The 12,149-nt window shown below is 39.8% G+C and overlaps 1 long non-coding RNA gene across 1 annotated transcript; it reads right to left on the bottom strand.

Annotated features, from left to right (window-relative positions):
- Nucleotides 1–401: 401 nt before the first annotated feature.
- On the bottom strand, nucleotides 402–6,966 carry LOC102259263. The gene is made up of 3 exons (XR_314364.2): nucleotides 6,896–6,966; nucleotides 6,253–6,305; nucleotides 402–467 (listed from the first exon to the last, which is right to left on the bottom strand). It is a non-coding gene; the product is annotated as an uncharacterized LOC102259263 (long non-coding RNA).
- Nucleotides 6,967–12,149: the final 5,183 nt, after the last annotated feature.

Genomic DNA, 12,149 nt, shown 5'->3' with positions numbered 1-12,149 from the left:
GGAAAGGCCACTCTGGGGCTACCATTACTAGGTACCCAGGGCTTTCCCCCTAGTGGCCTTCTGTACCTGGCCCATTTCCTTGCTCTGCTCATGTCTAACTGTCTACCACAGATACGTAGGAATTAATACCAAAAGCAGCCTGGCTATACAAAATTTTCATCTGCTACATTGCAAGGGTGTCCTCTATATATAGGGCCTCCTGAATGGCTGCTAGTGGGTCTGGTTCTTGCTTTGTCTTAATATAGCAGCTCTTCATGTAAATAAACAGTACATATTTTTAAAAAATGGATGGCTAAATAGTTCAAGAGCAAATGTTTACCACATATACTGTCCTAGTCCATTCGGGGTGTTATAACAAGATACTATAGGCTGGGTGGTTTATAAACAACAAAAACTTACTTATTACCATTCTGGAGGCTGGAAAGTCCAAGATCAAGGTGCTGGCATGGTCAGGTTCTGATGGATGCCTGTTGTAAGCAAGGAACATACCAAAAATGAGTCCCTCACACAGGTTTGTGTCTTTCTAGAATGCCAGGTTTCTCAGGAGAGACCTCTTCAATAAGCCGATAGAGTCACACACATGTTACTCGCAGGGGGAGCTTAGCAATAGAAGCAAGAAGATCGAGCTAATGGCTTGAAGCCCCAGTGACTTGGTGGTGTCCAGAGGTGAGCATCAATCTCAAATGAGGCGGCTATAGTGGTGGCATGCGTCCAGTGGAGTGGAAGTCTAGTAGGGCTCTGAGTATATCCCATGGTAAAACCAAGTTCAAGCGTTGGGCAGTCGGAGCTCTGAGTTCTTATAGCACACAAAGGGTGGAGATCCCACTCATATTGGTGTCCACATGGAGTCCTTTTCCAAGTGGCCAGACTTGTGGTTTTGCCCCTTCCAGGCCCATCCTAAGGGCATTCCCATTTCACCCCATTACCTTACTCTTCACATAGCACTTGACATAACTCTCATGGCTGGCAGTAATTCCATATTGGATTGTCAAAGGTGTCCAAAAAGTCTGCTCTGCTCTTGCTCTATACAACACCTTCTTCCTAATTGCACACTGCCAGCTTTTGGCTGTATCCTCACATGGTGAAAGGGGTGAAGGAGCTCTTTGGGGGTCTCTTTTATTAAAGCACTCATCCCATTGGCTCCATCCACCCTTATAATCTAGTCACCTCCCAAAGTCCTACTTCCTAACACCATCACATTGGGCACTAGGATTTCAACTATGAATTTAGGGGACACACAAACATTCAGACGATAGCATGTAGTGACACTCCATCAGAGACAGAGAACAACAAAAGCTCAAATGCTGCGTGGTTATCTTGATATTGTTAGTAAAGTTGCTGTAGTCAATGGTTTTAAATAAGTAAGGTATTATTTCTGTGTTATTAATGTTTTTCTGGTTGATTTGAGAGAGAGAGAGAGAGGAGTAATTAAATAAAGGTTGGTTTCCAAATTAACTTTTATTCATAATTTCTCTTTACTTTTCTTTATTTTCTTTTTCAACATACCATAGAATATGTACAAACTTTTTGATTTATTGAACACATATATTACATTCTGATTTATTTTATTTTCTGTTTTTAAAATATGTTTTTATTGATTTTAGAGAGAGAAGAAGGGAGGAGGATAGAGAAATAGAGGTATTGATGAGAGAGAAACATCTATCAACTGTCTCTGGCTCGCCCTGCACAGGGAATTGAGCCTGAAACCTGGACATGTCCGGGAATCGAACCAGGGACCTCTTGGTTCATGGATCCATGCTCAACCACTGAGCCACATTGACCAGGCTACATTCTGATTTTAAAAGCAGATAAGTACAACATTCCTGATGTGGTAAGCAGAATTCTAAAAATGCCCCCTCCCCAAAAGAGTTCCTTCCCTCAGGACATGATGTTGTTGGTTTGAAGATGGAGGGAGCCCCATAGAAGGGAAATTCAGACTGCCTCTAGAGCAGGGGTGAAGAACATCCAGTCCTTGGGCCATATAAGGCCCATGGAATCATCTCGTCTAGCCCTGCCAAGGCATTAGGAATGAGTCAATTGAATGTTTGACCAAATATAGCAGGATAATTTTCAAGTTGATAATTTTGTATGGCCCACAAATCTATATATATAAAACCCTAAGCAAGCTGAACAACCGGAATGACTGGTTGCTGTGATGCCCCCTGCGGGGGGGGGGGCAGGGCCAGCTGGACCCCACCCATGCATGAATTCGTGCACCAGGCCTCTAGTGATGTTATAAATATCCACATGGCCCTTGGCAGAAAAAAAGTTCCCCAACCCTGCTCTAGAAAGCAGCAAGGAAACAAGAACTCCATTCCCATAAACTCAAGGAACTGAATTTTCCCAATAACTAGAATGCGTTTAGAAGCTTCTTCGTTAGAGCATCCAGATAAAGAGTGTGGCCCAGGCCAGCACCTTGATTTCAGCTCCATAAGACCCTAGGTAAAAAACCAGCCAAGCTAACCTGGACATCTGAACTACAGATGGCAACTCTAGGAAAATAATACACCGAACAGAAATAGAAGTGGCATTTCCCCCAGGGGATACACCAGCCAGAAAAGGTCAGGGCAAGTGAGTTGGGACACCCTCCCTTCTTCTTTTTTTTTTTTTGTTAATAATTTTTATTTCTTGAAGTATTACAAAAAGTATTACATATGTCTCCTTTTTCCCCCCACTTGACATTCCCCCGGCCCCTACCCCCCAGTGTCTTGTGTCCATTGGTTATTCTTATATGCATGCATATAAGTTCTTCGGTTGATCTCTTAATCCCCCCCCAAATCCTCCCCAGGCTTCCCACTGTAGTTTGACAGTCTGTTCAATGTTGCTCTGCCTCTGCATCTACTCCTGTTCATCAGTCTATACTGGTCCCCATTATCTGTCCCAACCTCACTGGAGCAGTCCCAACCTCACTGGGGCCATCTCGGCCTCACTGGGGCTATTTCAACCTCACCGGGGCCGTCTCGACCTCACCGGAACCCTCCCTTCTTGTGGTGCTGACCTCAGCCAAGAATATAGCCGTGGACAGCAAGGACCATTATTGTCAGAAATCTACTTGCTGTTTCATCAGCCCTGGTCCTCTGGGTGCATGTAAACCTCGACACAATCTCCTTTGCTCTCTGCTCCTGGAGGCAGGTCTGGGGCCAGTCAGAAAAGCTTCCTGTAGGACCATCTGTCCTAAGATGGTTCCCAGCTCAATATAAGAAAGAACATTTAAAAACAAAGGGAATTCTGACACATGCAACAAGGATGAACCTTGAGGACATTATGCTAAGGGCAATAAGCCAGACACAAAAGGACTAAGTCTGTGTAATTCCACAGTAAGAGGTAGTAGCTAGAGTAGTCAAATTCATAGATAGAAAGTAGAATGGTGGTTGCCATGGCCTAGGGGTGAGGGGAATGGGAGGAGTTTGTTGTTTAACAGGTACAGAGTTTCAGTTTGGGAAAATGAAAGGAGTTCTGGAGATAGATGGTGGTGATGGATGCAAGATAATGTGAATGTATGTCATGCAATTGAATTGCACACCTAAAAGTGATTAAAATGGTAAAATTTATGTTATGTATACTTTATCACAATTAAAAAAACACACAAAAACAAGTGTTGCTCACAGTCATTGGAAGGATATAAGCAGCCGAGAGACACTAGCAGTCGGCTCTGCTGTAACAGGGTATTTCTGTACCAAGAGGGAAGGTAACCACTAACAAATATCCCTTCTGGCTCCCTGTGATTCTTGTCATGGCCTTGAATGCAAGATCCCAGACCCAAAGGTGTGAATGTGTACCGCATCCAAGAGGATGCCACTAAATACTTATAAGAGGTGGGGCCCTGAGGACTGGAATAATAGGGAAAGAACTCCGAAAGAATCAAGCAATAAATAGAATCTAATCCAGCCATGAAGCCACCTGGATGGAGGAGGAGGACGAGTTTAGGGGTGGGGGAGAAGTGAGGACTGGAGAAAAGGAAACGTAGCCTGTACCAGAGGATGTGGGCTGAGACCACCCACTGGAGGTGGCACTTGGAGTTCAGGACCCAACAACCATATCCCTGGGTTCGTTGGCTCTGAAGAGTAAAACTGCTTTCTTGGTGATAAAGTGTTCTTAACCCAGAAAGGGTTCAATTAAACCAGGAGATACTGAAGTAAATCAAGCTCAGATAAATTTAGGAATGTATAAATCTGGTATTTCACACATTTGTAACATTTAAGAAAATTAGGTATATCAGAGTACCTACAGATTAGACTTGTAATTCCAATTTAAAATGGGTAATTGAGTACTTATGATTTTAAGCAGAATGTTGAAAGAGGATTTGGTTGAATTTGTGAAAGTTTTGAAATGTTTAAGAGAACATTTAGCCCAGTTGGGTGTGGCTCACCAGTTCAATTCCTGGTCAGGACACATGCCCAGGTTGCAGGCTCGATCCCCAGTAGGGGGCGTGCAGGAGGCAGCCGATCAATGATTCTCTCTCATCATCGATGTTTCTACCTCTATCTCCTCTCTCTGAAATTAATAAAAACATATTTAGAGAAAAAATTTCACCCTAAGTATACACTTACTTTGTTACATTTTTAAAGAATATGTTTTAATTGGTTATTTTAAGTTTTTAAGTTTAATCTACAAATTTCCTTAAATGCAATCATTTAAATCTACTAGATTCATAAACGGAATAATGAAATTTGTAGATTAAACTTAAAATCTTAAAATTGTACATTCTACTAACTATACTTAAATTTTAAAAATTCCACTTCAATAATGAGTGCTGCTTTAAGTTGCTCTTCATGGTAATTTGTTTAAGCAGTAATAGAAAGCTAATACAGCAGGCTTTTAAAGAACTTAACCTCATCTTTACTTATGTTTGTGAAGAGACAATTTAGTAGAGTAGGAAGCCCACAGGTTTTGTGGCCACACCAACCAAATTTGAGTATATTATTCAAAATTTGATTTATACAGGGTGGAGCAAAAGCAGGTTAACAGTCTTTTGTATGGAAAATAATACAATAATTAATAAATAATAATACAAGGATAAACTCTTTGTTTCATGTACTCACAACTGTAAACCTACTTTTGCCACACCCTGTATTAGCACTAGCTGTTGGTGATACAGTAATGAAGAGAAGCTACAGTCTTGGCCAGGGGTCCTCAAACTACGGCCCTCGGGCCATATGCAAATACAAATATTGTATTTGTTCCCGTTTTGTTTTTTTACTTCAAAATAAGATATGTGCAGTGTGCATAGGAATTTGTTCATAGTTTTTTTTTAAACTATAGTCCGGCCCTCCAACGGTCTGAGGGACAGTGAACTGGCCCCCTGTTTAAAAAGTTTGAGGACCCTGCTCTATTGAACTTATGTTATTCATCTATAATATGGAAATGTTCATACCTACTTCACAGGATTGTTGGGGATTAAGTTAAATTTTTTTATTGATTTAAGAGAGAGAGAGGGAGAGAGAAAAACATCGAGTTGCTGTTCCATCCATTCATGCATTCATCATTGCCTCCTGCATGTGCCCTGACCAAGGATAGAACCCACAACCTTGGCATATCAGGACGACACTCCAACCAACTGAGCTACCCTGCCAGGGCCTGCTGGGGATTAAATTAAATCACAAATGTCAAAGTGCTTAGCACAGAGCCTAGCACATACATAATAGGCACTCAGTAAATGCTACCTATTATTATTATTATTCTGCTTCTGTGTTCACAGCTCTTTTAACTCTTACACAGCTGCCTTTGTTTAAGCCCATTTTAAAGGGAGTGTAAGCATTTTCCCCTTTCCGGCTGTAATTCTGAAAGAACACACAGATGCTTCTGATAATCATGGGCAAAGTCCTTTATGATTGAAGCTAAGGTCATTTAAAACACTGAAATTTACTTAGTATGTTTAGTATACATTATTATTAAAAAGCCAAGGGTTTTAATTTTAAGATTGAAAATGAGGAAAAATCTTCGTGACACCGAATTCTTCAGGGTGACAATTCCTGAATGCTTTAAGTAGAAAGGCTATGACATCAAGACATTTATACTCACACCATAGGAAAATGATGCACAGAAACACAGACATAAGCAGAAAAGCAAAACACGCAGTTTTATTTATGAATGTTCTAGTTCTCCATTAGGATTGTTTACAGAAATTGTTATGGATTGTTCAGAATCAGATTCTAGAGGCCCCCTGGTGGAAGTTACATTTATTAATTTTTGTTTCACTTCCCCACAAATAACAATAAAATTCACATGTACAGACGTCTGTAATGCAAGTACCTTTCACGTCCTTCATAATTTTCATTGCCATTGTGATTCTTTTCCAGTGATACCTAAATGAAAAAGGTTGAAACAAATCATGCAAAAGTCTTTCTTACTCAGCACAAGGTGCTTCTTTTCCGTATTTTACACTGATTAACATTTTCAGTAACAATACATATTTAAGCATGTGCTTTAAGACTGGACACTACATGAAATTAAAATCCAGAGAAGTACTCTGACAGGCAAGTTTCAGCTTAGGTGTGAATTATTACTTTCTGCATGCATTACAACGATCAGAAGTTAACCAGGTATATGGTTGAATATATAAATTTTTGTTTAAAATATTTTTTCAGGACTGATGTCAGCAAGATGGCTGTTATAGACTGAATGTTTTTGTCCCCCCCCCCCCAATTCATATGTTGAAATCCCAACCTCTAATGTGATGGCATCTGAAGGTGGGGCCTCAGGTCATTAGAGTTGTGCCCCTTGATGAGATTAGTGGCCTTATAAGAAGGGGAAGAGACCAGAGTTCAAGCTCTGTCTACCAAGCTCTTTCTTCCTGGCCCTTTATAAGCCAAGAAGAAAGCTTTCACCAAAACCCAACCATACTGATACCCTGATCTCAGACTTCCCGCCGACAGAACTGTAAAAACACAAATACCTGTTGTTTAAGCCGTCCAGTCTGTGGTATTTTCTTATGATGCCCAAGCCGACTAAGTCAAGACAATGACAGACTGGGAAGCTATAAGGTCCTCCTTCCCTGACAGAGAAACAGAGTTAACAGCAATATACAGGATGAGGCAAAAGTAGCGTTACAGCTTTACAGTTTGTTCTTGTATTATTATTTATTAATTATTGTATTATCTTCCATAGGAACAATTGTAAACCTACAGTTGCCCCACCTGTGCAGACTACAATATCTCTGTGAGAACTCTAGAGACCAGTTGAGAAGCCACAGCACCCAGGCCATTGTAAAGACAAGAAGGAATTCCAGTGAATGAGGTGGGGATATTCATGGCATTTAGTGCATCCATTTGTGTATCTCTCCTTAAACATCACAGCACAGAGCAACCAGAAGGAAACCCATATACCAGGGCTCCTCCCTTGGAATGGAGTGGAACATGCATTGAATGTTCTAGTTTCTCTGGGGGCTGCCTAAAGGGTTGGTTTCTGTCTCTCAGACTCTGGGCATTGATGAAACTGGCGCCAGAGTTTGGAAGACACTGAAAATAGAGGCAAGCAGCACATCAGAGCTGCAATTCCACAGGCAAATACCAAGGGGAGTAAGAGTTCATAAGAGGTTAGAGAGGTCCAACTTGAACTTCTTAGATGGGCAGGTTTGGTGATCCTCCCCTTTATGAAGCTACTATGCAGAGATTGGGAAAGGTGTTTTGTTTTTTTCAAATGTCCAAATCTCAGCAAAAATTTACAAGGTATACAAAGAAACAGAAACTTGGCCTAATCAAAAGACCAAAATAAAACTACAGAAACAAACCTCAAAAAAAAATGGAGCTGCCTGACAAAGAATTTAAAATAACAGTCATAAAGATGCTCAATGAACTAAAACAGAGCACAGATACACAACTAAACGAAATCAGGAAAATGATGCGTGACCAAAATGAGATCAGCGAAGAGATACAAACTATAAGAAAATACCATAGACCTGGTGGATTATAAACAACAAAACTTATTTCTCACAGTGCTGGAGACTGGGAAGTCCAAGTTCAAGGTGCCAGCATGGTCAAGTTCTGATAGACGCCCTCTATGGTTGATAAGTTTAAATTTAACCAAACAGCCTGGCTAGTATGGATCAGTGGGTGAGCATTGACCTATGAACTAAGAGTTCATGGTTCGATTCCTGTTCAGGGAACATGCCCGGGTTGCAGGCTCGATCCCCACACTGGAGATCATGCACGAGGCAACCGATCAATGATTCTCTCTCATCATTGATGTTTCTCTCTCTCTCTCTCTCTCTCCCTCTCCTTTACTCTCTGACATCAATAAAAATATATATGTATATATTTTTTAAATAAATTTAACCAAACAAATACTACTTATTTGTGTTAAGGATATAAAAGAATTATAATTGAACATAAAGGAGAAAAATTGGACAAAATTGTTCATTATGTTGTTTTTTAAATATATTTTTATCGCTTTCAGAGAGGAAGGGAGAGGCAGAGAGAGATAGAAACATCAATGATGAGAGGGAATCATTGATCGCGGCTGCCTCCTACATGCCCCACACTGGAGATCAAGCCCACAACCCAGGCATGTGCCCTGAGCAAGAACTGAGCCATGGTCTCCTGGTTCATAGGTCCATGCTCAACCACTGAGCCACACTAGCCAAGCTGTTCATTAAGTTTTCAATGTACTTGTAAAATGACAGAAATGGAAATTGGAACATGCAATGGGATAAAGACAGTCTATTCAATAACTGGTGCAGGGGAAATTGGATAGACACATGCAAAAAATGTAATTAGACCACCTTCTTACACTTTATACAAGAACAAACTCCAAATGGATTAAATACTTAAATGTAAGACTTGAAATCATAAAATCCTAGAATAAAACACAGGTAGTAAAATCTGACATTTCTGTTAGCAATATTTTTTTTCTGATCTATCTCTTCAGGCAACGGAAACAAAAGAAGAAATAAACAAATGGGACTACATCAAACTAAAAAGTTTTTGCACACCGAAGAAACCATCAAGAAAATGAACAGACAACCTACTAAATGGGAGACAATATTCACCAATGGTACATATGATAATGGGTTAATAACCAAAATTTATAAAGAGTTCATTTACTTGGACAGCCAGCATGGCTTAGTGGTTCAGCATCAACCTATGAACCAGGAGGTCATGGTTCAATTCCTGGTCAGGGCACATGCCTGGGTTGTGGGTTTGATCCCCAGTGTGGGGCAGGCAGGAGGCAGCCGATCAGTGATTTTCTCTCATCATTGATGTTTCTATCTCTTTCCCTCCCCCTTCCTCTCTGAAATCAATAAAAAAATATTTTTAAAAAGAGTTCATACTACTCAACAGCAAAAAAACAAAAACAAACAAACAAACAAAACCCTACAACACACAAACAATCCAATTAAAAAATGGGCAGAGGACCTGAATAGACACTTCTCCAAGGAGGACATAGATGGCTAATAGACATATTAAAATATGCTCAATGTGATTGTCAGAAATGCAAATTAAAACCACAATGAGTTATCAGCTCACTCCTGTCAGAATGGCTATCATCAATAAATCCACAAATGACAAATATTGGTGACGATGTGGAGAAAAGGGAACCCTAGTGCACTCTTGGTGGGAATGCGGATTGGTGCAGCCACTATGGAAAATAGTATGGAGTTTCCTACAAAAATAAAAAAACTGGAACTGCCTTATGATCCACTGATTGGTTCCACTTCTGGCAATATATCCAAAGAAACCCTAAACAGTAATTTTAAAGAATATATGCACCCCTATGTTCATTGCAGAGTTATTTACAATAGCTAAGCTATGGAAGCAACCCAAGTGCCCATTAATAGATGAGTGGGTAAAAAAGTGGTGGTACATATAATCAATGGAATATTACTCCACCATAAAATAAAGAATGAAACAGCATACAAGGACCTAGGCGGGGTGGGGAACCTTTCTTCTGCCCAGGGCCATTTGGATATTTATAACATCATTTGCAGGCCATACAAAAGTATCAACTTGAAAATTATCCTGCTATATTTGGTCAAACATTTAATTAACTCATCCCTAATGCCTTGGTAGGGCCAGACCAAATGATTTCACAGGCCTTATACAGCCCGCAGGCTGGACGTTCCCCACCCCTAACGTAGAGTGTATTATGCTATGTAAAATCAGTCAGACAGGGAAAGACAAATACCATATGATTTTACTTACATGTGGAATGTAAAGAACTAAACAAACAAAATAGAAACTGACTCATAGATACAGAGGACAAACTGATGGTTGCCAGATGGTAGAGGGTGTGGGGGACTGGATAAAAAAGGTAAAGGAATCAAGAAGTACAAATTGGTAGCTACAAAATATTCATGGGGATGTAAAGTAATGCATAGGGAATATAGTCAATAAAACTGTAATAACTATGCATGGGGCCTGGTGGATATTAGAGTTATCAGGAAGGATCACTTCATAAACTATATAAATGTCTAACCACTATGCTTTACACCCGAAACTAACATAAAATAATATTGAATGTCAATTGGAATGGGAAAAAAACCCTCACCCTGAACTCTGGGTGGGGGAGGCAGATTTGAGCCTTGCCTTCTGTCTCCTGGCCAATTAACTTCCCAATAAAAGCCTTTTGGGAATAGCCAGTGTGATAGTATTAGATTCTCTGCACATTAGCCAGCGAGGCATAGCTCAGTGACAAGTGCTTTAGTGGAAATATTATACCATTTTACAAACAAAAATTAAGTGTAAATGAAATAAAACATGAAAATCCCTACTTAATGCAGAAATATGAATTTCTGTCTTTAGTGTTAAACATGTTTTCATTTTTATTGCAAATTATCTGTATACTGCTGATATAAATAGTGTGGGAGCTTTAGCATTAAATTAGACCTACATCAGACATTGTCTATATGCACAATAACTGACATTTTGGAAATAATTTTTTAGCTGATAACAGCAATTCTGTGCAGCTGTTAATATAAGCTAAACTATTTCACTGGATATTTATGGGCAATGCAAACTGAAGACAATCACTGAGATTTTCAAGCTAAAAATAAATTTTTACTCAATTACCTAACCAATCACAATAAAATCAGTCTATGGTTTTTAAAACTCAAATAATCTGCAATACTTCTAAATTTCTCTGGTTCTTTTTCTGGGGCAGACAGGCCTAGCCTAACAGTTTTATAAGGCAACAGTGTATATAGGCAATATATTAAAAAATATATTTAGAAGATTAGGGTAGATGTGTGCATAGAATAGCATCCTCTCCTATGGCATGATTGGAGGAAAGCAGAGAAGTTCAGCTGCTCAAAGATACACCTATCATTTGCCTGATGAGGACTCTCTGAAGACTCTTTAGGAAGAAGATAGAGGAGAGAAATACAGAAATTCATTACCAGAGATTGTATATTATCAATCCATCACAGTTGGTTTTTAGATTAGCTAGCCTAATAGTTGGACTCTGAGTCAATATATTGACTCGGAGTCAATATTGTTTGATTGTAGAGAAGACTCAGTAGGAAAGGCTGAATACATGGGGCTCTGCCTGGGAAAGCTGACCTAGATGAAACTACTTAATTTGGGTACATTAGGAAAATGGATGATAGCTAGAGAACATCAGCAAGTTGAAAGAATAGTGATCCCATGTATACAGGGTGTCCCCCAAAATGTATATACCTTATAAGAGCTAAGAGCTCAATTTTGAATATTAAATGTATTTTAATAAACACTGCCTTTATAATTGTTCAAAATCTGTGTAGCCCTAGCCAGTTTGGTTCAGTGGATAGAGCGTCAGCGTGCAGACTGAAGGGTCCCGGGTTTGATTCCGGAAAAGGGCACATGCCCAGGTTGTGGACTTGATCCCCAGTAGGGGACATGCAGAAGTCAGCCAATCAATGATTCTCCTTCATCATTGATGCTTCTCTCTCTCCCTCTCCCTTCCTCTCTGAAATCAATAAAAATATATGTTAAAAAAATATGTGTATAAATTTTTGGAACACCCTATATGTTATCTCTTTTATGAATATCTTTGTCCCAATATAATTTGTCTGTTACAACAAATACACATTTAGTGGTTAAAATATCTATATATATAAAAAGCCAGAGACCAGAATGCCGTAACAACTGGATCGACTGGTCTCTATGATGCCCACTGTGGCCAGTAAACCCCCCGATCGGGGGGTGGGGCCGGCGACCAACCGCCTGCAGCCCCTC

The sequence above is a fragment of the Myotis brandtii genome, unplaced genomic scaffold (genome assembly GCF_000412655.1).
Source record: "Myotis brandtii unplaced genomic scaffold, ASM41265v1 scaffold613, whole genome shotgun sequence".
Lineage (NCBI taxonomy): Eukaryota > Metazoa > Chordata > Mammalia > Chiroptera > Vespertilionidae > Myotis > Myotis brandtii.
The sequence above is the reverse complement of the archived record's forward strand: the minus strand, read 5'-3'. Positions and strand labels throughout refer to the sequence as shown.